The sequence below is a fragment of the Alligator mississippiensis genome, chromosome 3 (assembly GCF_030867095.1).
Source record: "Alligator mississippiensis isolate rAllMis1 chromosome 3, rAllMis1, whole genome shotgun sequence".
NCBI classification, from domain to species: domain Eukaryota; kingdom Metazoa; phylum Chordata; order Crocodylia; family Alligatoridae; genus Alligator; species Alligator mississippiensis.
In genome coordinates, this window is record NC_081826.1 from 302883788 (window position 1) to 302910364 (window position 26577).

General features: G+C 53.5%; 1 pseudogene; it reads left to right on the top strand.

Annotated features, from left to right (window-relative positions):
- The first annotated feature begins 313 nt into the window (after nt 1–313).
- On the top strand, nt 314–26577 carry LOC106737669 (long-chain-fatty-acid--CoA ligase ACSBG2-like; annotated as a pseudogene).

Sequence of the window (26577 nt, forward strand, 5' to 3'; positions counted from 1 at the left end):
GCCCTGGGCACTGTGCTGACCCCTGGGACAGAAGGGCCCTGGTGGGGCCAAGGCAGCTGGGCAGAGACACGCTGGCTCCTGCCCTGCCATTGCTGTGGTGAGGGTCCCAGCCTCGGTGCTGGCAGGCATGGCCCCAGTGAGCCCTGGAGGAGCCGGAGCAGGGCTGGGGCTGGGGGAGCTCCCTGAGAGAGGCTCATGGACAGGACACTCAGGTGCAGGGAAGGCCTCTGGGCTAGAGTCAAGGGATGCTGGAGCAGGACATGGGATGGGCCCTGCCCAGGGTCACCCCAGCCCTGGTCTCTCCCCATGCAGCATGGAGCCAGAAGGAGCTGTGCAGCCACTACCCATCACCAGCTCTGATGGCCTGGGCACGGCTGGACTGAGCCATGCACTGGCACCTGGGATGCAGCATGAGACAGCCACGCAGGAGCCAGATGCAGGGAGCGGGCGCCCGTTGGCCCGTGTAGAAGAACTTTCCCTGAGCCTGCCCCCTGCCCAGACATATGGCTTGGGGTCACCACAGTGCCAGGGGGAGAGTGGCCAGGCAGCCCCCACCCCAGCCATCCTGACATCAGTTGCAGGTGAGATCCAGGTTAAAGGAACCAGCCCTGGCTTGGAGACCTCATCCCCCATCCTGGCCCTGGACCCCTACCATGCCATCTCTGCCAGGGCCCGTTCTGCTGCCCCCTGCCCAGACACCATTGGGGTCCCCACACCCACAGTGGTGTCTCCCCATTCAAGCTGCAGCATGTACCACCAGCCCCACTTGCCTCAACCCAGGCCTCAGGGCCCTTTTCCTCTAGTGACAGCTGGAGAGGGCTCTGGGGCTCTGGCAGCTGGCATTGGGAGTGCGGGGCTCCTGTGGGACTCAAAACCTCCGCGGTGTTGGTGGGAGGGTCTTGCTGGGAGGTTTCAGGCTCAGTTTTCCTCAGAGCTCTGTAGCTGTGAGGTGCATGGGGTGGAATGGGTGAGTCGCAGGATTCCCTGGGTAAGGGGCTGCCTGGGAAAGTAGAGGACCAAGCTGAGAGCCGAGGAGACCCCTTCCTGCCCCATGCTCTCATGCCCCTACTCCCCATTCTCTGACCCCAGCCCTGCGCTGGGGTCCTCTGTCTACAGCGTGCCTCCACCATCCTGCCTGGGCCCTGCACGCAGACTGTGCCCTGACCCTGTCCCAGCTCAGCTGCTGGCCCTTTTCTTGTCTCCTTTCTGTTCCAGCCATGCCTGCGCCCTTGGGGGCCAGCATCCATCACCCCTTGGCAGCAGCCATGTGCTGCGGGGCTCAGTCAGGGGTTGTCACCTCCATGTCTTTGGGAGGCATCTGTGATGAAATCCTATTGCAGACGGTGGTGCCTGGCATGTGCAGTGCCTGGCCGGTACCAGGTGCCCACGACCGCTCTGCCCTCTTGCCTGCAGGGGGCTGCAGTGGTCCCGTGGCGCCGGCGGAGACCCTGTTCACCACACGTGCGGACGGGGCGGTGCGGCTGCGCCTGGACCCCGAGGGCCCCGGGGCCTTGCCCCCCATCACCGTGCACCAGCTGTTCCAGGCGGCGGTGGAGCGCCACGGGGACTGGCCCGCCCTGGCGTACAAGCGGGGGCAGACGTGGGAGAGCCTCAGCTACCGGGAGTACCAGCAGCAGTGCCAGGCTGCCGCCAAGGGCTTCCTGAAGGTGAGCAGGCACCACGGGCACAGGGCTGAGCAGCGCTGGGCCAGTGTGGGGTCAGGTGTGGTTGGGTCCTGCCCCGGGTGTGTGCATGTGGACCTGAGCCCCTCTCTGCTGTCCTCAGCTGGGCCTGGAGCGCTTCCACGGTGTCACGATCCTGGGCTCCAACAGCCCCGAGTGGGTCATCGCTGACATCGGGGCCATCATGGCTGGGTAAGGGGGTGCCTTCATGCTGCGGGGTGGGATGGGGGCCCCTTGCAGGTGCCAGGGGTGAGAGGACACGGGCCTGGCCCTGGTGTGGGCATGCATTGTGCCTGGCTGAGGGGGCACCTTGGGCAGGTCCCTGAGTGTCTCTGGAGCAGGTGGGACTGGAGCGGGTGTGGCTGGGCTGATGGGCCATCTCCTCGGGGCCCCTGGTCTCACGCTGCTGCTCTTCCCCACCCCAGGGGCCTGGCAGTTGGGGTCTACAGCACCAGCTCCCCTGAGGCCTGTGGCTACATCGCCGCCAACTGTGAGGCCAATGTGGTGGTGGTGGAGGACAACGCGCAGCTCAGCAAGATCCTGCAGGTAAAAGCAGCTATCCCTCCCCAAGGGGTTTATTGCTTCCCTGCCCCCCTAATCCCACAGGGATCGCCCATCCCTTTCCCTCTCACCACAAGGGGTTCATGTCTCCCCTGCCCCCCATGCACAGTCTTCCCCGACTCCCGTACCCCAGCCACCTTCCCTCAGCCCTGCCGAACTCATTTCCCTAGTGTCCTCACTGTCCCATTCCCCATGATGCCCTGCTCCCTGCCTATCCCCTTAGTCCTGTTGTATAGCCATGTGTACCTGGGCTGCTGGTTGCCCCCAGTTTTACCCTTACAACCATTGCAGGATCTTATCTACCCCCTGTGAAGAAGTCTCCCTCTCTCTGTTACTCACTTGGGACAAACCAGGTGACCCCTGTATATCCTGCATTTCTTTTTGGTACTGGCTGGTCAATCAGATGACCCGGACAGGTAAAATTCCCAGGGGGAGGGGAGTGCTCTCTCTTCCTCCAGTGGGCATTTTGAAAGCAACAAGCTGCAGTGGTCCAGTAGGGGGCGCTCCTGCATTGAGCCACCCACCTCACTGCACCCAACCACCTTCCCAGCTCCGAGTGTCTCCCTGGGGGTGCCTCATGTCCAGCCGACCCCCTTCCTGAGGCACACCCACAGGCCTGGGGGCAACACCACCACCAACCAGGGTCTGGACTGATCTGGGACCTGAGCCCTCTGGGATACACAGGTCTAGTAGTCGTTGAGAGTGCTTGACTCACTGCAAGAACTTGCGGGGTTTCCCTTAGTTTGAAGCACAAATAGTTGTCAGCTGAACCAAGTCAGCCAAACCAAGGGGACCCCAAGGCATAATCTCGACCCTCTCCCAATACGTCTTCTATGCTAGGTAAAAAGGAGAACTTAATTGGTTACAAGGGTTAGGTTTGGGCTAGGGTACAGGGTAGTGCAATATCAGAGAAATTCCTTAAACCAAACAGTGGCAAACAGTGGCAAGGTAGCCATTGATCATGCATCTGAGGGTCTTTAGCCCCCTCCCAGTCATGTTGGCATTGCTTAGAACAATAGGGGGTTTAAGCCCCCACCCCAAGTGTGTGAGGCCAGTCACATGGGCAGAGACAGCAGGTTCCCCCCTCCCTCCGGAATGTATCCAGCTCAGGTTACAACTCAGGGTTACCTGAAGCTGTTGAAGCAGAGGTGTCTGCCTTCTGCAGTGACCATGGTAACCAAATTGTCAGATAGCAGAGTTTGGGGACAGAGATGGCATTTGCCACACAAGCATATACCTCCAGGATCCAGGGAAAAGGCAGGACCTCCAGGATCCAGCTTGGATGACGCTCCTACTGTAAGTAAAAATCTGGAAACTAGCTGGAAGTCTAGGAGTAAGTATAGGCAGATGCATTGTAAAAGGATTATTATGTCCAAGATTGTAAAAGACTCTGATTGATTATGTTCACTCAAAGAGTATTCTGATTTCGTGGTACTACCCTTCCTCCCTGCCCCCCCCCCCGCCATCAATAAAGGTATCCAGTTATGCCTGGCTGAATTCCTGGGGAGAGGGGAGAGGCAGGCCTTTTTGCTCTCTTTGCTCGGCTAGTGAAGTTGGGCTTGGCTTTTTATTTTCCTCTGGTATCTGATGTTATCTTTGGATGCTTTGGGGAGAAAGGAGCACCCCAAAATATTACTGTGGGCAAAGTACCTCAAGACTTGCACACTCTATGTGCCCCAGGCTGCACAGAGCCCTACCAGGAACCAATGCCCGGGTGGTAACAGCGTTACCCCATGCTTACAGGTGTTCTGCAGGAAAGGGGATGGCCAGCTATTGGCTCCCCAGGGGAGACTCCCGAACTGTTTTTGGGCCTGGCACAATGAGGCAGATGGCTCTGCGTAGCAGCGCTCCCTATTGTGTCACCACACCCCCACATGCCCCCCCCAACAGGGAGCTTGGGGATGCAGGTCCCATGGGGCACCTGGCACTGGAATGGGGGTGCTGTGGCAGGGCCTTCCCCTGCAGAAGCCGCATTGATCCATGTCCCCACAGGTGCAGAAGCAGCTGCCCCACCTCAAGGCCATCATCCAGTACCGTGACTCACTGGAGGAGAAGAGACCCAATGTGTACACGGTACGAGTCTGTCATGGTGGTCAGGGTAGGGGGCAGCCCCACCTCCCCTGACCCTGAGATCCTGTGTGTCCCCTCTCAGTACCCTGCACCACCCCCAGCACCTGTACCCCCCCACACCACAGACCATCCCCAACCCACTGGTCTCACAGCCTTGCCCTGCCCAGCACAGCCTGCCGGGGTGCTGGTGTGGCCTCTCCAACATCTCATCCTCTGGGGGCCCCTTCACTGTCATCCTAGAGGGACCCTGGCCCCTTCCCCTGCTCCCACTCCAGCACCATTCCCATGGCACCAGTGGGCAGGGAGCAGCTGCTCCTTTCCACCCCTCCCTCACCACTGCCCTGATGCTGGCTGACCCATTCCCTAGCAGTGGGAGGAGTTCATGGAGCTGGGGAGGACCGTGCCGGATTCGCAGCTGGACTCCATCATCCGCTCCCAGTGTGTGAACCACTGCTGCACCCTGATCTACACCTCGGGCACCACGGGCACACCCAAGGGCGTCATGCTCAGCCACAACAATGTGAGTGCTTTTACCAGCCTGGGCCCAGCATGGCTGGGTGAAAGGGCAGGGAAGAAGAGTGGGGTGGCCCTGGGTACTGGGTGGCACCTGAGCCAGGCACCTAAGTGCAGGTTACCCAGCATGCTTAAAATGGTGCATCTTCCTCAGGTTGGAGAGATCCTTCAAGCCATGCCCACACACCAACCTCAGCCGCACATGCTGCCAGGGGCTTTTCTGTGGGTTTCAGACACACCTGTGGGGGCTTCAACCTTCCCCTCTGGCTGCATCACCCAGCTCGAGAGCCTGGGCTCCCTGCCTTGGGGCTTATCTAGGCCCCCCGTCATGTCAGTCCATCGTCCATCCCAGCTCATGTCCCCTCTGGAACTGGGTGCAGTTGCCCAGGCCTGTTCACACCCTGTGTCCCAGCTGTCCTGCCCTGGAGGCACCAAGCAACTGGACCCACTTCCTGACCCTGCCTCCCTGAGCACCCAAACGGCTCAGCAGGCCCTGTAGTGGAGCTTGCCGCGCGACTCACTCCACTGCCAGGACTGGGGATCATTTGGCCATTGGACAAGAGCACAGCCCAACCGTGATGAGACTCCTTTGTGCAAGCTTAGATGCAGCATTAAGGTAGAGCTGCCAGACCCTCAGGGAGGACTTTTCCCCTCCATCCTATGTCCTGTGTGGGTTATTTGCTGCTCCTAGACACTTCCTCTGGTTGGTCTGATTTCACCGGCTTGGTTCACTGGGACTTTGGGAGCTGAACAGCAGTACTTCTATGGAGTGGGAGGGTGCTGCTTAGATGGGATTTCTGTCCTTGGCCACTGTCTTGGCAGAGCCTTGTGTGAGTGGTACATGTGCTGATCAGTGCTTGTGCCAGTCAGTGTCCAGCCCAGCCTGCAGCCAGTGCCCTGTTTTCTTTTCACCTTGGTCTGTGCTTTCATGGGCAAGGTTGCTGTTTTCACCTCTTAACACACGTATCTGTTATAGCTAGACCACAGAGAGGACAATGGGCTACCTCAGTCGCTACTAGTAGCACTTGCAGACTGACGTTATGGCATACCGGGATGATCTATTTTAAGGCCTTCTTTTCAATCCTCTTCTTTCAGGCCCTTGGCTCTGCTTCATTTGATCTGGTTTAGCTGTATGTGTTAGTTGCCTGATTTTCTTTGCTGGCCCGGCTAGTTGTGACCTGTGTAAAGGCTCACTCTGTGGCCACTCAGAAAGCGGCTTGTGACCACCTGCTTGAGCCACACATCTGTATCTTGGCCCAGGCCTTTGATAGCAGCCGCAGCTGTTGACAGCAATTATACATTGCTGCCTTTCCATGCTCAGTGACCAGGAACACACAAGCCGTTAGTTGGATTCCAGCTAGCTGTCCTCTGATCATCCCAACGGCAGCTGTGGTGGAAACAAGCTGGCAGACGAAGATGACATTAACCACAACCACTGCCTTGTGGATTTCCTTGGGAGAGGTGAAGGCTAAGGGAGTAGATCCTGAAAGAAAATCTAGAGTGAAGCCTCTAAGACAGTTAGGCAATTATTCAGTCTTCTTTCTGGCAGCTCCTATAACATTCCCAGCTCCACTTCGTATTTGTTCTCTCTTCCCAGTGGATAAGTCAGCAAAGTTGAAAGGGTGATGCTGATGCTTTGGCAACTTTTGATTACCTAAGAAATGCCCAGGCTTTTGCTCCCTGGAGAGGTTACTGCAGCTTCGCCAACATGTTGAAACAGTGGGAGTCAACCGTTACCAGTTATGAGCCATGTACCGATTGGCATACATCCAGGCACCAGGGGTTGTCTCCAAGGTGAGAGAGGTCATCATGCCTCATTAGAAAACTCTTGTGTGCCTCAAACTGGGCAGTCCCCAGCCACTAAGGTATTTTCCCACCACAGTTTGCTGCTTCAGTGGGTGCTTGGAGCTTAGAGATTCAACTTGAAAGCAAACTGCTATGACACATCACTAGCTACTACAAAAAATGTAAGGAATTGGCTGCCTGAAAGAGAAGAATGAGACCTTTTTCTGGTGTGGTAAACAGCCTGAAGAAATCAGGGAGCAAGGTGTTGGCTTTGCAGTCAAAATTAAGCTGCTGTTTGCAATACACGCCTCAGACAAAGGCTCTGAAAGGTTAATGGTGCTTTGACTCGCTACTGTCTCTGGTCCTGTCAATCTCTGATGTGCATATGCTCCAACTCTCACCACTTCATCCAAATCAAAGGACCACTTCTACCATGAGCTTAGTGCCTGATTCAATAGTAGTTTTTCTAATGAAAAAATCCTCCTGCTTGGAGACTTCAATGCAGGGCTTGGCACTGAGCGCACTGCCTGGCCTCGTTGTTTGGGCACCAGTGGTGTCGGCAGAATGAATGAAAATGGACATTTCCTTGAGCTACGTTCATGCAATGAGCTATGTATAACATTTTTTTTTTTCAACGTGAAACTTCAACACAAAGTATTCTGGTGCCACATGTGATCTGGACACTGGCATCAATTTGACCTGATTATCACCCACTCATGAGACTTCCATGATGTAATCATTGTGCAATCTTATCAGAGTGATGGCTGTGATACCAATCATTTATTGGTTTGCACTAAAGTGAAATAGCATCCCAGGAAGTTGTACAAGAGGAACAAACTCTCCTTACTATGACTAAATGCCATGCGACTGAAAGCTGAAGACATGTCATCTCAATTCATTAAAACTTTCTCCAGGGCTCTGTCATATCTTAAGCTGTGTAATACTGATGAAGAGAAATGGGTTCAGCTCAAAGGAGCCATCTATCAAACTGCCTTGGACTCTTGTGGTACCTTGAATCGCAGCTCAAATGACTGGTTCAATGAGAACTCATCTGAAATCATCCGACTTATAGAAAAGAAACGGTTAGCATGTTGCACTTAGAAAGCAGATTTTTAAATCTAGTGCTCTGAAAATTGACACAACATTCAGTTGATGAATAGCAGAAAGGCTTGCTTTAATAACTTCCAGCAAACTACAAAACTAAATAACAGAAAAAGACTCTTTCCCAATATAAAACTAGCTATTAGTCCTTAGTATTATCTTGGCTGCACAGAGATCTTTACCCAATGCAGGCAGGAAGCAGTTTTTGTACAGCCTCAAAGCGTGGATCCTTCACTTGTTGGCTGGATGGCAGGATGGCTTGGTCTGGACTGCACACACCATGCTGACAAATCTGCTTAGTTTTTATACTGTTTAATTGTACAGCTTCAAAGCATTTTTACTTGATGGTTGGCTGCTTAGAGTCCAAACAAACAGGGAAGAAAAGGCTGATCATTCATCATAACGCAACTGTTAATTGCCTGGCTCCTGTTCTGGATTTGTCTAGGTGTGAAGACTGTGGGGTTTTTTCCTGCAGCCCCTGCAGCCATAGGTCAATTTACAGGTGATGGGTGTGATGGTCCAACACGATCCTTAGAGGTGTCACCAAACCCGTTTGGGGGTATTTGTTTATCAATGGGGCACATTTGCAGTAGCTTGTATGAGTGATGGTCTGTTTACCAAACTCCAGACATGAATGGTTCAGACATTTTAACACCTTGCACTTGGATGCTTGTTGGGAGAAATGTGAGCAGGGTGTGTTTGTTATGTACAGGGCATCCCTTCCTGTACCTTTTACAAGTTTCTCTTGAAAGGCATATTTATTTAGTCTTTGTTTTCTTTAGCTGCCAAGTCAATTGAAATGCATATGTAGTTACCTTGCCTTCACTGGCTCAGCCTTTCCTTTGGCTCTCTTAGGTACACACACATGTGATGAGTGGGTCAGGTGTCTGTCAACAATTTTAACTATTTTTATTATTTTATGGAATGGGTCTGGTACTGGGTACCACACTGTCTTGATGCCTAATGGGTTGCGAGCCATTAGCGGAGTTTGATTCTCTTGTGGCAGTCTTGTTACCACAATCCAGTCTTGCCCCAGCCATTGTCTTGTACACTGTTCAGGCTTTCACAGTTTTCATATGCAGCAAGCTCTCCTTAAATATAAGTGTGACCTTAGCCACTCCAACTGGGAGGCGCTTCAAGAGATCTGACAAAAGGTTAAATGTATAGCGATATGGTGTGCAACGATTATTGGCTGCAACTGTGCAAAAGTATCCAAAAAGCTGCTGACTGAGGTGACGTGCAAGCAATTTATGCTGGCATCAGGAAAGCTCTTAGACCTGTTCGGAGGAAGACCGCCCCTTTAAAATCTTCCACAGGCAAAATCATCAATGACTACAATAAGCAGATGAATCAATGAGCTGAACATTATTCAGATGCTCTACTCTCGTGAAAATGTGGTTATGACTTTGTTCTCAATGTGCTTGATGACCTCTCAACCCTGACAGTGCTTGACCATGACCCTACCATAGATGAAGCAGAAAAAGCCATTGATCAGCTTGCTTGTGGTAAAACCCCTGGTGTGGACTGCATACTTGCTGGAGTTAAATCCATCCTTCTCTTCCACCTGCACAAATTAATATGTCTGTATTGAAGAGAAGAAGTTCCTCAAGACAAGAAGGAAGCAAGCATAGTCACTCTGTGCAGAAACAAAGGTGATAGGAGTGATTGCAATAACTATCATGGTATATCCTTACTTTGCAGCATTGGGAAGCTGTTCACCAAAGTCACCCTGCTTAGACTGCAGACCCTGGCAGACAGTCTACTCTGAGCCTCAATGTGGTTTCAGATCCGGTAGATCCACGATGGATATAATATTCTCCTGGAGACAGCTACAAGAAAAATGGCATGAACAAAGGACATTTCTGTATGTAGCATTTATAAATCTCACCAAAGCTTTTGATATTGTCAGCAGAGATGGTTTGTTCATATCCTGAAGGCGATTGGCTGCCCTCCTAAGCTCCTGAGCATCATCAAGTCCTTCCACATCAGTATGCATGGAACAGTGCTGCTTGATGGGTCACATTTGGAAGATTTGAAATGAAGGGAAGTGTCAAAGAGGGCTGTGTTCTAGCTCTGACACTTTTCAGCATTTTCTTCACTGTCCTACTCAAATATGCACTCAGTGGCTGTTCAGAAGAAGTATACCTTTGGACCAGATCCAATGGGAAACTCTTTAACCTTGCTCATCTCTAACAGAAAATGAACACCCAAGAAGTTTTTGTCAATGAAATACTCTTTGCCAATGATGCAGCAATTGTTAGTCATTCAGAAGCAGGACTGAAAAGGCTCGTGGATCACTTTTCTCGTACTTGTGATGATTTCAGTCCTACCATTAGGCTAAAGAAGACAGTAGTCATGGGTCAACAAGTTGACCATCCTCCCGAAGTTAGAATAATTGATGAAAGCCTGAAACTGGTTGAAAAATTCACTTACTTGGGCTCCACTATATCACTAAATCGTGGCTTGGAAGCCAACATTAACACTTGCATTGGAAAGGCAAGTAATGCTATGGCTAAACTTCAAAAGAGAGTTTGGAAAAACAGAGTGCTCACTCTGTCAATAAAGATGTCTGTCTACAGTGCTTCCATACTTAGCTCTCTATTGTACAAAAGGCAGCGAAACACAGACTCCTTATGCTAAGGAAAAAAGAAAACTGAACAGTTTCTATCGTTGCTGTCCCTGCTGTATCCTGGACATAACATGGAGTGACAAAATCTCCAACTTCACTGTTCTGGAACTAGCCAAGATACCCAATATGTTTGTGCTCCCGAGACAGAGACCCCTCCGTTGGTTTGAACATGGGAATCGTATGAGTGATAACCAAATCTCCAAGAGCATACTCTTCAGTGAGCTGGTCACTGGCAAATGTCAGCTTGGATGGCCCAAACTCCATTTGGTTGATGTCTGCAAAAAAACCTTTGTGGGCTGCACATTGATGGCCAGCACTAGGAATCAATCACTTCAGACTATTGTGAGTGGAAAGTTGCCATAAAGCAAGGCCTACGTCACTTCGAGATGGAGAGAGTCAGTGATGAGAGAGAAGACACATCAGACAGAGGCAAGACAAAATGCTACTTGACGTGCCAGTAGAAGCTCAACCGAGTTTGTACGTGCAACTTGCTGGAGGATCTGCTTGTCACGCACTGGACTCCTCAGCCACTCACGAAGCTGTGACAGTACCCTTTAACACACCTAAGACACAATCTCTATGGTCTCCTGAGATTAATGGCTGCCAATGATGAGGCTTATCATTAATCAGCCCGTCATCATGTTACACAAATTGCCAATTGCTCAAATCATGAGTGAGGCTTTATGAGGGAGGATAAGGCAAGATGCTGCATTTATTGATTAAGTGCTTAATACACGCAGACACACATCACATTCATACCCCAATTTCTGTTCTGCACTGGTATACATTACCAGTCTTATCAGTACTCGGATCAACTCAGTGGCCATCCAAGTTGATCACAAGTAGGAGCTGGGCTTCTGCCGGTCCATCTCATCAGACCGACCAATGCTCCAGGATGACACTCAGAACAAGACCCAAAATCGATATGTCTTGCCCTATCTTTTATAGCCTTTTCAATTTACCCAGTCCCCTGGGCTTTGCTGTGTTATTACTGTGTTCTTCCTGGAAGGTCATTGCCGCTGTTCTCTTGCTGTTCAGGGGCAGATTCTTCTTGTCTGGTCTTTTATCTGTCTGCATTCTTCAACCAGTCACTAGCTGATGTTTTCCTTTTCCACAGGCACACTCTAACCCATACAGGATACAAAAGAGTAAAAGGTTGAGCACTTATGTCAAGCTACAGAGCAATACAATATGGAGTTTCTTAAGGAAATGCAAAACTCAAGAAAATATATAAGATTAAAAGCAGTAGGCAAAAAGTCTATTTGTATAACAGTCATGGTGTTCCAGGTACTGAGCATGTCTGAAGCTTGCACAGGGCCTAGACCAGTGTCTCAGGAGTAGCCACACTGGAAGACACAAGAAATCGATTCCAGCTCTTCTGAGGTCCAGTGAGCACCTGTCCCAGTGCAGACTGGGTGCTGGGGACCCAGGGAGACACACAGGGATGCAAAGAGCCAGGCTGTAGCTCCTGTGTGCCAGAGGGACTGGGGTGGGATGGGAGCTGGCTGTGCCCTGAGAGCAGGCCCATGTGTTGCTTGGGCCCAGTCTCTGCAGCCAGACTGGGCTCTCCTGGCCACAGCTTGTGGCATGTTGACCATGCAGCACGCCAGCCCTAGCAGGTGAGGTAGAGGCCATCATCTTGGCCTGATACTGGGTTAGTATTAAGTGATGCCCTAACCACTGCAGGTGTCGTGGGAGGCCAAGATGCTGAAGGAGGTGCTGGGGCTCCAGGTTCATGAGGTCTTTGTCAGCTACCTGCCCCTGAGCCACATTGCCGCGCAGATCGCAGACCTCTGGCTGCCCATGTGAGTGGGGGGTACCACCTGTTTTGCCCAACCCAACGCACTAAAGGTAATGGGGACCAGACTGGAAGGTGCTAGTGGGAGGATGCAGGGGGTAGTAGGCACAGAGTTAGCAGCCCCTGTTGGACTTCCCAGCTGATCTCTGCCTAGCCAGGGACCCCAAGGTCAAGGGCCACTGTCTCAGCAGCAGCTCCCGAGAGGTGACTTGCTGCTTGCTGAGACATCCCCCCGCCTCTTCCCTCACCACTCCACAGTTATCCTCTGTCACCACTGCCCCCCAGATCTGGCCCTCCCCCAGGAGCCACAGGTCCCACATGAGGATTGCATGTGGAACCTAAAGCCACGAGGATAGCACCTAGTCCAAGCACCTAGTCCAAGCTCCGTGCCACATGCTGATTATTGCTCCCAGTTCTCTGCCACTGCCCCTGCCAAAGCTGCACAATATCCTTCCTGAAGCCATTCGGTGCCTTGCCCAGACCCCCTTTGGTGTGTTCAAACCCCATTCCAAACCAACACTTCTCTCATCAGTGGAAGGCTTCTTCCTCGCTCTGTGTTGAATTTGTTTCTGACCAGTCTGTGCTTGTTCCTCCCTAAGCCTGTGCTGCTCTTTCACTACCTGACTCTCCCCCGCCCTGCTCTGCCCCCCACCCAGCCATTCAGAACCGATCACGTCCCCCAACCCCCGTGCTGTCGGGTAGAAAAGCTGAGCTCTGTTCACTTCCGCGTGGATGGGTTCTCTCTCCTGCTGCCTGTCCCGGGCACTCTGCTCCACCCCTGGGCAAGGCTAAAGGCCCTGGACCTGAACGTGGGTGACAGAACTGCAGCCTGTTCGCAATGGGGTTTTCTTGGTGCCTTACACTGATTCCCTCCCCCTGTCTGCTAAAATACCCCTCCAGCATGCCCTGCCATCACACTGAAGGGATCTCCTGTGCTCATCCAGCCCAGTCCCCTACCTGAGGCAGATCATCCCTGTGCAGGTCATCCCATACAAACCATAATGTAAACTCTCCACAAGACAACTGTCAGTTCTGACACAACACAGACCTAACCCCTAACCTGCCACAGGGAAAGCAGGGGGACTGTGGCAGCCAATGTCCTGCTGCTGTAAAGGTTGTTAATATATACTCAAGAGACCCCAGGTAGAAGCCATGCCCCTCACTACAGGGGAAGGCCCAGTGCATGCTAATCAGACCTGGGTATAAAATTCCTTTCTGACCCCAAACATGATGATCAGCTTGACCCTGAGCAGAGGAGTAGGACCCTCTAGCCAGGAACCTCCAGGTTTAAGTGTCAGCAGGAGCACTGGCACAGCCCAGTCCCCATCCCCTGGCTGGGCTGCAGCCAGCAGCCACCGCCTCTGAGGAAGGCCTAAAAACCCCCTAAGACATGGAGCAGAAAGGGGGAAAGGGGCAACCAGCACAGCCCAGAAGCCTGGAAAATTCCCGTAGTAGAATACAGGTATCGCATTGCCTAAAGCATGCCTGCCTGGAGGCTGTCCACCCTCTCCTTAAACACCAACAGTGCTGGAGAGTCCACAGCTTCCCTGGGCATCTATTTCATTTCCTCCCTGCTCTAACACTTTCTAAACACTCAATATTCTCCAAGGACAGACCAGTCAGCCTCACCTCAGTCCCTGGAAAAGCCATGCAGCAGGTCCTCAAGGAATCCATTTCTAAGCACTTGGAGGAGTAGAAGGTGATTAGATTTCATAGACATTATAGATTTCATAGATTTCATAGTTATTAGAGCTGGAAGGGACTTCAGAAGATTATTGAGTCCAGCCCCCTGCCCCCAGGGCAGAAAGCCAGCAGGGGTCATAGGATCCCAACAAGATAAATGTCCAAATGTCTCTTGAAGGCATTCAAGGTAGGTGCTTGAACTATTTCTGGCAGCAGGCTATTCCAGACCTTGGGGGCTCGGGCAGTAAAGAAGTTCTTCCTCACGTCCAGCCTGCAACAGTCATGAAGGAGTTTGTGACCGTTAGACTTCGTCATCCCTTGGGGCACTCTGGTGAACAAACATTCCCCCAGATCCTGGTGGTCACCCTGATAAACTTATAGGTGGCCACCAGATCACCCCTGAGCCTGCGCTTTTCCAGGCTAAAGAGCCCCAGGGCTCTCAGCCTGTCATCATAGGGTCTGCTTCCCTGACCTCTGATCATGCGCGTGGCTCTTCTCTGGACTCTCTCAAGCTTCTCCACATCCTTTTTGAATTGTGGAGCCCAAAACTGGACGCAGTACTCCAGCTGCAGCCTCACCAAGGCCGAGTACAAGGGGAGAATGATGTCCTGGGATTTGCTTGAGAAGCATCTATGGATGTAAGCCAGCATTTTACTTGCTTTACTAGCTACAGCATCACATTGAAGGCTCATGTTCATCTTGTGGTCAGTCATGACCCCCAAGTCCCTTTCGTCCATAGTGCTAGCCAGCGTAGCACTGCTGAGCCTATAAGGATGCTGCAGGTTTTTCTTCCCAAGGTGGAGAACCTTGCATTTTTCAGTGTTAAACACCATCAGGTTCTCATCCACCCATTTCCTGCACCTGTCAAGGTCAGCCCAGATCACCTTCCTGCCCTCAGGTGTGGAGACTTTACCCCAGAGTTTGGTGTCATCGGAGAACTTGGCCAGTCCACTTCTGATACCAATGTCCACATCATTAATGAAGATGTTGAATAGTGTTGGCCCAAGGCCGGAGCCTTTAGGGACCCCACTGGTCACAGCTCACCACAATGATTGACTTCCATCAATCACCAACCTCTGGGTCTTACTGCGGAGCCAATTCCCCAGCCAGTGGGTTGTGGTGTGGCTGAGGCCGCAGTTAGCCAGTTTTGCCAAGAGGTGATCATAAGATACCAGATCCAAGGCTTTTTTAAAGTCAAGATATATGACATCAATCTCTTCTCCCTTGTCCAGGTGATAGGTCACCTGGTCATAAAAGGAAATAAGATTAGTCAAGCAAGACCTACCCGCAACAAACCCGTGCTGGCTATCCCTCAGGATGTTGCCGTCAGCCAGTCTGTTAAGAATGGCCTCTTCGATCATCTTTTCTAAGACCTTCCCCAGGATAGAGGTCAGGCTGATGGGCCTGTAGTTTGCCGGATCCACTTCCCTCCCTTTCTTGAAGATAGGCACCACATTGGCCTTCTTCCAGTCTTCGGGCACTTCACCAGAGCACCAGGAGCTCTCGAAGATCCATGCCGGGGGCTGAGCTATGATGCTCACCAGCTCCTTGAGTACCCTGGGGTGTAAACTGTCAGGGCTGGCTGACATGAAGGTGTGCAGCCACTCAAGGTGTTCCTTCACAAGGTCAGCGTTGATGGAGGGTAAGGAATCTCCCTCACCCGGGCCTTCCTGTCCCATAATGGGCAGTGGTTTCCCATGGGACTGGTGAAAGACCCCCGCAAAGTACCCATTTAGTAAGTTGGCTTTTCCCAGAGCGTTGGTTGTCAGCTGTCCCATCTGGTTTAGCAGGGGTTCAATGTTGCCCTTGCTTTCCCTTCAGCTCCTCACATATCTGAAAAATGACTTTTTATTATCCTTAATCCTTAATACTTGTAGCTATTTGGAGTTCAGTCACAGCCTTGGCTTTCCTGGTTCGTTCTCTGCAGGTCTGGACCAGAGCAGAGTATTCCTCCTTGGAGGTGGATCCAGTCCTCCATCCTTTGTAGATCTGTCTTTTTAGATGCAGGTCCGCCAGTTCCCTGGAGAACCAAGGGGACTGCTGTGCCTTTTTGCTGCCTTTCCTCCGAGACAGGATAGACTATGAATTTGCTTGCGCATCCAGAATTGTTCCCTTGAGAAGCAACCACTCTTCCTGAGCTCCCCTCCCCCTTTGGGTTGTGGCCTTTTAGGGTCTCACTGACAAGCATCTGAGCTTGTCAAAGTCGGCTTTCCTGAAGTCAAGGACTTCTGTGTTGCTGACTGACTTGCCAGCTTTACAGCAGATGGTGAAGGTGATCAGCTTGTGGTCACTGTCACCCAGCTTCCCTTCAATCGTTAGGTCACTAATTAAGTTGTCCCCCATTGCCAGTACCAGGTTGAGCAGCACTTTACCTCTCACCAGCCCATAGACTTCCTGCTTCAGATAGAGCCCATCCACACATGAGAAAAAGCTTAGCAACCATTCAGATTTGGCACGAGATGTCTGGGTAGTTGAAGGAACAGTCAGCGTGGATTCACCAGGTAGGGGCAAGTCATGCCTGACCAACCTGATTGCCTTCTATGATGAGATGACTAGCTCTGTGGGTGTGGTGTACCTGCTTTTAGCAAGCCTTTTGATATGGTCTCCCACAGTATTCTCACAGGAAAGCTAAGGAGGGATGGGCTGGATGAATGGACTGTGAGGTGGACAGAAAACTGCCTATAGCATCAGGCTCAGGGGATAGTAATCAATGGCTCAATGTCAAGTTGGAAGCTGGTATCAAGTGGAGTGCCCCAGAGATTAGTCCTGCAGCCAGTTTTGTTCAATGTCTTTATGAGCGAACTGGAAGAAGGCATATAGTGCCAAGTTTGCAATGAACACCAAGCTAGGGGTGTAGTAGATATGTTGGAGGGTAGTACTTAGATTCGGAGTGACCTAGACACATTGGAGGATTGGGTCAAAAGAAATCTCATAAAGTTCAACAAGGACAAGTGCAAAGTCCACTTAGGACTGAACAGTGCCATGCACTGGTACAGGCTGGGGGCTGACTGGCTGAGCAGCACCTCTGCAAAAAAAGGACCTGGGAGTGACTGGGGACAAGAAGCTAAATATGAGCAAGCAGTGTGCCCTTCTTGTCAAGAAGGCTAATTGCATGCTGGGCTGCAATGGTAAGAGTATTGCCAGCAGGTCAAGGGAAGTGTTTATTTTCTTCTATTCAGCACTATTCTATCCAAGCCCAAAGTGTGACAATCCCGACGTGGATCAAAGGGGGCAAGACTGCTCAAAAGCCCCCATGGCTCACCAAAAGCATCCACAAATACCTCAAAGCCAAAAAGGAGGCATACACCTAATGGAAGGGAGGGGCCCAAGGAGAATTATACCTCCTTGGCTCGAGATTGTAGGGGGGCTATTAGGAAGGCTAAGGCAGAGATGGAACTGGGACTAGCAACCCGGATCAAAGATAACAAGAAGCCCTTTTTTAAATACATAGGGGGTAAAAAGAAGGTGCCAAATAATGTGGGGCCTCTGGAGGACATGCTTGGTAATCTGGTGGTCACACCAGATGACAAAGATAATCTCTTTAACAGATTCTTAGGTTCCATTTTTCTGAGCAGGGACAGGGACTTCCCCCTCACTGGGACCCAGGGGAGGCACACCCAGGCCTAGGGTCAGTGAGGATCTAGTCAGGGAATTTCTGGTGGGACTGGATGTGTTCAAATCAGCAGGTCCAGATGATCTCCACCCCTGAGTGCTAAGGGAATTAGCAGAGGTCGTTGTGGGATCCTTGGCATGGCTTTATGAGCACTCATGGTGCTCTGGCAAGATGCCTGATGACTGGAAAAGGGCCAATGTGGTCCCCATTTTCAAAAAAGGGAGGAAAGAGGACCCAAGAAACTATAGGCCCATTAGTCTTACCTTGGACCTGGGGAAGCTTTTTGAGAGAATTATCCAGGCGCACATCTGTGAGGGGCCAGCAGAGGAGATCATGCTTAGGGGCAACCAACATGCATTCATTAGAGGCAGGTCCTGTCAGACCAACCTGGTGGCCTTCTATGACCAGGTCACAAAATCCTGGGATGCAGGTGTCACAGTCAACGTAGTCTTCCTGGAATTTAGGAAGGCCTTCAACACTCTCTCTCACCCCATCCTCATTAAAAAACTAGGCATCTGTGGTGTTGATGCCTACACAGTCAGATGGGTCACAGATTGGCTAGAGGGCCGCACCCAGAGAGTGGTGGTGGACGGGTCATTTTCGACCTGGAGGGATGTGGGCAGTGGGGTTCCCCAGGACTCGGTCCTTGGGCCCGCACTGTTCAACATCTTCATCAGTGACTTGGACGAGGGATGAAAAGCACCTTGTTCAAGTTCACAGATGACACTAAGATGTGGGGAGAAGTGGGCACGCTAGAACAGAGGGACAGGCTACAACTAGATCTCAACAGGTTACAGAAGTGTGGGGAATGAAAATAGGATGGGTTTCAACACTGACAAGTGCAAGGTGCTGCACCTGGGGAGGAAGAACCGGCAGCAGACCTACAGGCTGGGGAACTCCCTTCTTGTCAGTGCAGAGGCAGAAAAGGATCTTGGAGTCATTATAGACTCCAAGATGAACATGGGCCGTCAATGTGGGGACACAGTCAGTAAGGCTAACCGCACCTTGTCATGCATCCACAGATGCATCCTGAGTAGGTCAAAGGAGAAGATCCTCCCCTTCTATGCAACACTGGTCAGGCCACAGCTGGAGTACTGCGTCCAAGTCTGGGCGCCGCACTTCAGAAGGGATGTGGACAGCATGGAGAGGGTGCAGAGGAGGGCCACTCGCATGATCAGGGGGCAGCAGGGCAGGCCCTACGAGGAGAGGCTATGGGACCTGAACATGTTCATCCTCCACAAGAGAAGGCTGAAGGGGGATCTGATGGCCACCTATAAACTGGCTAAGGGGGCCCAGCAGGTATTGGGGGAGTCCCTGTTCCCCTAAGCACTACTGGGAGTAACAAGGAATAACGGCCATAAGTTGACTGAGAGTAGATTCAGACTAGATATCAGGAGGAACTACTTCACAGTCAGGGTGGCTAGGAGCTGGAACCAACTTCCAAGGGAAGTGGTGCTTGCCCCTACCCTGGGGGTCTTCAAAAGGAGGCTAGACAGCCACCTAGCTGGAGTCATTTGACCCCAGCATCCTTTCCTGCCCATGGGAGGGGGTCGGACTAGATGATCTGCTCAGGTCCCTTCTGACCCGACCAACTATGAAACTATGAAACTGGTGAGGCCACATCTGGAGTCCTGTGTTCAGTTTTGGGCCTCCCCACTACAGAAAGGATGTGGAAAAATTGGAGAGTCCAGTAGGGGGTAACAAAAATGGTTGGGGGCTGGGGCACATGACTTGTGAGGAGAGGCTGAGGAAAATAGGTTTATTTAGTGTAGAGAGGAGAAGAATGAGAAGGGATTTAATAGCAGCCTTGAACTCCCAAAAGGGGGTTTCAAAGAGGATAGATCTGGACTGTTCTCAGTGCGGGTAGATGACAAAACAAGAAGCAATGGTCTCAAGGTGCAGCAAGGGAAGTTTAGGTTAGATATTAGGAAGAATTTTCTCATTAGGCCAGTAGTAAGACACTGGAACTGGTTATCTAGAGAGGTGGTGGAAGCTCCACCCTTGGAGGTTTTCAAAACCTGACTAGACAAAGCCCTGGCTGGGATGATGTAGCTGAGGATGGTCCTGCTTTGAGCAGGGGGTTGGACTAGATGTGACCTCCTGAGGTCCCTTCTAGCCCTCATTTTCTATGATTCCATGACTGTCCTGTAATTGTAGTATGGAGAGGAGCAGCTGGTTGGTTTGTGATGGTTGGGTAAAGTACCTTGGTTTTCACGGTATTCACAGTGAGACCAGGTGTTGCATATGCTTCAAAAAAGCAGTCAAGAATGACCTGGAGCTCTTTGATTGAGCTGGTACATGACACAATCCTCAGCATATTTCAGATCAATAATGGAGGTGCTGGTTATCTAGAACTTGGAACGTAATTGGTTGAAGGTAAGGATATTCCCGTCCATGCAATACTGAATGCTGACTCCAGATGGAAGTATATCAGCAGTGAGAGACAGAACAGCTACAATGTAGATGGAAGAGAGAGTTGGTGCAATTGCACATCCTTTCTTGACTCCAGTTCTAATAACAAAGGGGTCTATTCCCATGTCATTGCTTAAGACAATTGTTACTGTGTTGTGAAAGAGACTGGGAATGGTAACAGTTCTGTGGGTATCCAAATCTCATCAGGCTCTTTCTTGGGGCTTCTTTGTAAATCAGGGGTGCCAATTATTTTGCTCACAGGCCTTACAGGAAGTTCTGGGGAGCTGCTGCGGACCTGCCAGGCACAGGGTGGTTCAGGGCAGTGTGCGCAGGTACTAGCCGATCTACTCCACCGGGCTGAGTCCGGGGTGGACTGGGGTTGGGGCACCATGCGTGGGTCCCCACCAGTACTGCAGTATCACCACTTAGGATACCTAAAAAGGCAGTCCAGCTGCCAAGCCACCCCAACCCCGCTGTGTGCCCAGGGAGCGGCAGGATGCACCACAGGACAGAATGCACCTGGGCCAGGTGGGACCAAGGGACCCACTGCAGGCTGGACAAAGTCTCTCCGCAGGCCAGATTTGGTCCACAATCTTTATTCAGCCCACCCTGCTGTACATTGAATCCCAGGCCTTAGTCAGGTCAATGAAGGCCATGAAATACCTCAGTCTTGCAGCTGTCTAGCAGCACAGATGGTGTCTGTTGTACCTGAGTGGTCTGAACCCATGCTGACACTTGGGTAGAAACCCTTCAGTGGGGCAAGTGAGTCTATCGAGGAGAAGGCAGCTCTGAACGGGAGCACAGCACCACGATAACTGCTGCAGTCTGAGCTATCTCCTTCCTTGAATACAGAAATGATTCTGGCATCTCTCAAGCCATTGGGAATATGTTCATGTTTCTGGATTTTCCTAATAACATGTCATTTGTAAGAGAGCTTTTATCCACCTTGCTTCTAAATTGAAGCTCCAGGCCCGCATGCGTTGTTGCTCACATGCTTAATGGATTCCAGACATAGGAGCTTGAAAGACAGCTCTTTCGCTGCGTGTTGGTGGTGGAGCTGTCTTTAGGGACTGGTGTTCCATCCTTGGACCTCAGCGCAGCAGCTTCTGCAGTGATCGGCCCAAAGACTGCTTTGGTTCCACTGAAGAAACTATGTGTGTCGCAGCTGTCAGCAGACTTTCAAATCTCTTTTGCTCTGTCCTCCCCCCACTTGCTCTTTCCCTCTCCAGTTTTCCTCTGGGTCTTGACTTTCATGTGATGAGAGTCGTCTTGCTCCTGTTTGGAGCTGATGTCATTCTGCCGGGGTTTGAAGGCTCTCCTTTTTCTGTCAATGAGAGCTGGAGTTTCCCTATCATTCTTGTCAAACCAGTCCTGATGTTCCTTTATGGAGAATCCTAGAGCTGCTTCACACACTTCCTGCATGCTCACACACGCTTCCCACTGTGGCAGAAAGCCACCTTTGTTTCTCCCCCAAAAAACTCTGCTCTGTGACAATTGTGATTAGGATGCACCCAGCAGAGGATACATACCTTTACCCTATCTCTTTGGGTAACCTGAACTGGATACATTCCTAATGGAGGGGGGAAACCTGCTCCCTCTGCCTACGTGACTGGCATCACGTACCTGGGTGAGGAGCTTCCTTCCTGGTGGGCTAGAGTCTGCCTGGCAACTACTAACGTATTTCAAATTGGTTGGCTAACAGCCAACAGGTGCTGGCCTCCATTGGACCAGGTAAATGAGGTCACAAGGGCTATATAAATTAAGGCCTGCCCAGGAGTAGGAGAGCCAGCAGCCATGAGGGATACTCAGAGACAAAGAAGAGCTGCACCATCTGAAACTTGCTCTCTCTCTCAAAACTTGTGATCAAGGAATGGCTTGCCTCCAGAGGGAATCTCCAACAGCCTCTGGATGACACTTGTGAGTAACCTAACTGAGATCCAACTAGATATATAGCTTACAGTAACTCAAATGTGAGATCAAAGGCTATCCCAGCCACAGGAGTTTGCTCTATGGGATTTCTCTGATATTGCTCTACCCTGTACCCTAGTCTAACCCTACCCTCTGTTAGCAGTAAAGTTCTCCTGTGTACCTAGTGTGGGAGACTTATTGAGGGGTGGGTTTCATTATGCCTAGGAGGCCCCTTGGGTCTGCGGACTAAGGGAGACTATCCTTTTTGGCCCCCGACTTGGGGAAGTGCCCCAAGTTCTTGTACTGGGTAGAGTACACAGGACCCAGACAGTCCCTTCTCGGGGTGGTGGCAGCACACGTTACCCCTGGACTCAGTGGTGAGGCTCAAAAGGGGGTCTGCCAGGGTTTAGGCACCCCTGGAGAGACACGTGGAGTCCGGAAGGTAGGCGAGTGCAGTGAGGTGGAAGGCTCAACGCAGGACCTCCCCCTACTGGCCTGCCACACCCACATACATACACATGCTTCCTACACACTCACACACACTTCATATACACAAATTCAACAAGCTGCTTTAAGCATTGTTCCTTCCTCACCAAGGCTTTCCCCACTCCTCCACCCGATGGCTGCCCTGTCTGCTGCCTCTGCTGGTCACAGGCAGAGAAAGGCTCTGACCAGCCTAGGGTCCAACCTGTGCCCCCCCTGCAATGTCCATAACTAGGCTGTTGGTGATGTCCTCGCAGTGTGCTGGGGTGATGTTGGAGGGGCCCAGTCTGCCTGTGGCATGTCCCATCTGCCTAGCACAGTCTGCCTGTCGCATGTCAGCATCTGCCTAGCAGTAGTCTCTGGAGTCAGCTTCCCTGTCCACCTTGTCACCCTCCTTTTCTTAACCTGTCTGTCCTGCACCCCACCAGTCCCCCTAAGGCCCAGCTGCTGGATGCCTCGCACTGGCCCTGTCTGGACTTGCCCAGGGGTCAGTGCAGAGCTGCAACCCCAGAAAGGGCAGGGAGTGCAGAAGGGTCCGGCTGTCACAGAGCACAGCCCCTCACTGAGGCCAGGACCAGAGCAGGGGTCCCCAGGGGAGGGGCACCAGCTTTGCCTGTGGGTGTGTGGGCTGCCAGGGCCCCCCAGCCTGTGCCCCTTTCCCTTGACTCTGCTTGTTGTGTGCACCCAGGGCTCCCTGCTCCCCACACTGAAGGAGGTGCGCCCCACATTCCTGTTTGCAGTGCCCCATGTGTGGGAGAAGATGGAGGAGAAGCTCAAAGCCACCTTCAGCCAGTCGCCCCTGGTCAAGAGAAAGCTGGTGGAGTGGGCACAGGGCATCGGGCTGCAGGCCAGCTACAGCCGCCTGGACGGGTGAGTCAGAGCAGTCAGGGGCACCATCAGAGTGAGTGCAGAGGGCAGCGCAGGGGGGCACAGGGCAGACAGGACATGCGTGTTGGGTTGCAGGAGCCTGGTGGCGTGCAGCAGCCATGTGAACATCTGACACAGGCTGTCACAGGTGTGGCCGAGCTCCCCCACAGCCACTCACTCGCTGCTATGAGTGACCCAGCCAGTGAATGGTGCAGGTGCTCTGAGCCAGACCAGCTCCTTAGTGGGATGCCAGGCACATGCTGAGGGTACAGGCCTGCCCTGCTCCCCCAACTCCTCCAAGAGCATGGGCCTGCCTAACCCTAGTGGTGGCACTGACCCAAAGCACCACCATCCACCTGGCTTAAAACTTCCTCCCCCAGGCTTCAGCTGGGCCTGGGCATGGTTCCTTCCCTGGCTCTAGGAGCAGCTCTGCTTGGTTTGAGCTGTTGGGGAATGACTGGAGCTTTCCCAGCTCCCTCTCTGTGAGACCCCATCCCTGCCCCAGCCCCAGCACAGGACTGCTTGTTCCCAGGGCTCCGAGCTGAGCCCCAACAGAGCAGCTGGGCCAAACCCATTTGCAGAGGTCCACGAGGCCTCCCACTGCAGAGCCATCCCTTAGGACCATGCCTCTACTCTGGGGGCTGCCAGCAGAGCTAGGAACATGGAGCCGAGGTCAGTGGGTGGCAGTGATTCCCACTGTGACAGCTGCAGGTGACTGCCTTGTGCTGCCCAGGGTCCCCAGTCCTGCCGGGCAGCTCAGACCACAGCAGCAGCATGGAAAGAGGTGGGCCTGGGGGCCGTTGTCCCCATGGACAGCTCCCAGCTCAGGACAGCTCTCGGCTCCTGGGCTGGCTGGAGCCGCAGCCTGGCCCAGCCCAGCAGGGTTCCTTGCTTTGTGAGAGGCTGGATACCAGGTGCTGGGGGCACCTTGGGCAGGCAACATCCAGGGCAGATGATGCCAGCCTTGTGGCCCAGGACACCCTGGAAGTTTAGCAAAGTACCCACAACCCAGCCTTGTGGTCTGTTGCAGCCTCAGCCCTGCTCTTCCTCCCCACAGGGATGGCTCGATACCCTGGGGCTTTGCCCTGGCTGAGCGCCTGGTGTTCAGAGACGTGCGCGAGGAGCTGGGGCTGCAGCGCTGCACTGTGCTACTGACTGGGGCAGCGCCCACCGCCAAGGACACGCTGGAGTTCTTCATGAGCCTCCACCTGCCCATCCTCGAGTTGTTCGGCTTGAGTGAGAGCAGTGGGCCACACAGCACCTGCACCCACCAGTCCTGTCGCATCCTCGGGTGGGGCTTGGCTTGGGGGGGCAGGACTGGGGTTGTGGGGGCGGGCAGGACCAGAAGCTCCAGGGGCTGGGACAAAGGTGCAAGCCCAGGTGTGCTGGGGGCCAAGGGGGTGGTGAGTGTCTGGCACAGGTGGGGGGGAAAGCAGGGACTGGGGCATGAGTATCCAGGGACCTGTTCCCAGTAGGGGTGCAGGGGTGGGGGGTTCAGGACAGAGCACCTCAGGGGCTGCACAGTCACCCCCAGGCATGTGCAAGTCCTTGGGGAGAGGTGCCTTGCCCCGCCCCCATCCCCCACAGCTTCCACTGCCACTGAGGGTGCGGGCGCTGCCTCCGGCTGCGGGAAGGAGCTGCCAGGCTGCAGGTCCCGCATCAAGCAGCCGGACGTGGAGGGCACCGGCGAACTTTGCTGCTGGGGCTGCCATGTCTTCATGGGCTACCGGGGCATGGAGGCCGCGACACAGGAGGCACTGGACAAGGCAGGTTGGCTGCGCACAGGGGACCTTGCATGCTGTGACCCCGACGGCTTCCTCTACATTGTGGGCAAGATCAAGGGTAAGGGCCAGAGTGCACTGGAGTGAGTGGGCGTGTGAGAGGCAGGGGTGGTGCAGGGCTGGACGGCCTGGTGCAGAGGGGTGGCAGGGGAAGCATCGCCCTGCTGTGTCCTGTTGCAGCACCCTGCCCCCCCCCCACCCTCTCTGCCTTTGTCCTGGGGCTTCCCCCTGCCACGGCTCTGCCCTCCCGCCCCATGACGCTGCGCCGGTTGCAGAGCTGGTGATCACGGCAGGCAGGAAGAACATCGCCCCGGTGCCCATCGAGGAAGCAGTGAAGAGGGAGGTGCCGATCATCAGCAACGCGATCCTGGTTGGTGACGGCAGGAAGTTCCTGTCCATGCTGCTCACTCTGAAGGTGGGGACATCTCTGGGCCCTGCCTCCTCCCAGTGTCCTGGCAGGATGGGTCCCGCAGGGAGGGGCATAGGTGTCCTCTGGTGTGGACTCACTGGGCAGCCCATGGGGGCAGCAGGGGAATAGCTACTATAAAGAAGGGCAGCTGCTGAACCCAGCCCACTGAGCACAGCCATACCCCCTGTTCCTGGGTTCATGATGACTTAACACTCCATGCTGTTTTGCATCACTCTCACGCATGGGTAGTTGTTGCCCTTCCATGGTTGATGTCTCCTCCCTTCACCCACACCCAGTGCCTGCCCTGGCAGAGCCGTGGCTACCGCAGCAGGGTCTGTGCCCACGTTCCCAGTCTCCCCACACTGGCTGCCCACCTGGCCTTGTGTCACGGGCTCTCCCTCCCCCAGTGCAAGGTGGATCCGGAGTCGGGGGCGCCCCTGAACGAGCTGAGCCCCGAGGCCATGCAGTTCTTCCAGGAGCTGCGCAGCCAGGCCACGCGGGTGTCAGAGGTGCTGAGCACGCGGGACCCGGCCGTGTACCAGGCCATTCAGCAGGGCGTGGAGCAGGTGAACCAGCGCGCCCTGTCCCGCACCCATCATGTGCAGAAGTGGGCCGTGCTGCCCAGGGACTTCTCCATCGCCGGTGGGGAGCTGGGTGAGTGCTGGGCAGCTGGCCCCTGGGACCGAGGCGGGAGCCCAAGAGGGGTGAGGGCTGGGGGCGAGGGCTGACTGCTGCCTCCTGGAGGAGCCGGCAATGCCCAGCCTGTGCCCTCCAGCCAGGGAGCCTGCCCGGTTTCCACCCACCTGCAGCTCCTGGGGCCGCTCCAGCATCCAGCTGCTGCAGGGCCCTGGGAGGCTCCCTGCAGCCAGCAGGAGCTGCGTGCCCTGTGGCCGGGAGGTCAGGGCAGGTGCAGGTGGGAAGGATCTTGAGCTGGGCTAGCTGGAAGCTTCCTGCATGGGTGACACGGCAAAGCCCCGGCACAACCCGGCCTGCCAGTTCATGCTGGCAGGGCAGGCTAGGGAAGGGCAGAGGGCAGGGCATGGGGCGTGGGGCATGGAGCCAGTGCTGACGCTCTCCCCTGCTGGAGGCAGGTCCCACAGCCAAGCTGAAGTGCCGGGTGGTGCTAGGCGCCTACGAGACCAGGATCAGTGGCTGCTACCAGGACTAGCATCTGCACCCCGGCTCTGGCTCTGGGTCTGGTGCCACACTGGCCCAGGGGCCTGTGCCCAGCCCAGCCCAGCCGTTCCCCACTGCAGCAGGACAATAAACCATGGGGAAGCAG